This window comes from Larimichthys crocea, chromosome II (assembly GCF_000972845.2).
Source record: "Larimichthys crocea isolate SSNF chromosome II, L_crocea_2.0, whole genome shotgun sequence".
NCBI classification, from domain to species: Eukaryota; Metazoa; Chordata; class Actinopteri; family Sciaenidae; genus Larimichthys; species Larimichthys crocea.
In genome coordinates this window covers 10,354,598-10,355,650 of record NC_040012.1, presented here as the reverse complement: position 1 = coordinate 10,355,650, position 1,053 = coordinate 10,354,598, and positions in this window count along the sequence as shown.

Here is a 1,053-nt window from a genome sequence, read left to right as displayed (position 1 = left end):
GAGACGGATGAGCAACGGGGTGGTTTCTCTGTGGTTTGTAATGACGATGCCGTGACACTGGGATTTTTTTTGGTATTGGACAGGGATGAATAATAAAGTAGAACAACATGTACAGTGAATAAAATTGCCCGCTCCAGCTCTACCACAGGAGAGTAGCATGTTAATAAAGTAGACTACAATATTGAAAATGGAATATAAACTCATGTACAATAAAACACAATTGGACAAGGACATATAGTGATTTAGAACATTCAGATAAATAAAAATGCACATCTGACGCAAATTAAATTAATAAAGCGTTTCGCTGTCCTGAAATGACGTTCAGTCAGTGTGCTTTGACATGTATTGCTGTAGTTTGTCTTCTAAATCCCCTCTGAGGCACATCATTAACTTCTGCGAGAGGGTTTTATTTCTCCAAAGATGTCCATGGCACGACACAGTTTTTTCATAATACACAATTAACCCATCTGTGGTCCAGTATTTACTGCAGAATCGGCACCTCATTGCATAAAGATCCTGATTCCCTGAAGTCAAGCAGCAGACGTTATGTGACAATGTGCAGAAGTACGCTTATAGTCACAGGTCGTTTATCCTTTGCTCAACAGGCTTCTTTAAAAAGAGAGGGTGGGGTGTCATAAATTAGGAGTATACCTACTTCTACAAGGCACCACTGTGCTACAGAACTAAACAGTAAGAGCCACGCCAGCATCTAAATGGATGGAAGTGATATTTGAAGGTACGTTTACATGCTGTTTAATGTGCTACAGTTGGCCAGCTAATTACCTATCAAGTGTCCTGCCAATGTCAGCAAACTGACTGGCTTATCCCCAGTTTGTTTGGTCACTCATTCAACAAGCCAAGATGCAAGGACGAGATGTGTGTTGATGTTTGTAAGTTAGTTACGTAATAAACTGTGAGACAAGACAGAATTAAAACATTACGTCGACTTCTCCCACAGGAGAAAATAATTGTGAATTGTTCCTCCTATTTTCTGCCTGTTTCCCTCTAAGTTATTTATATATTTTGTTCCGCTATGCACTCCACGCTTTACAT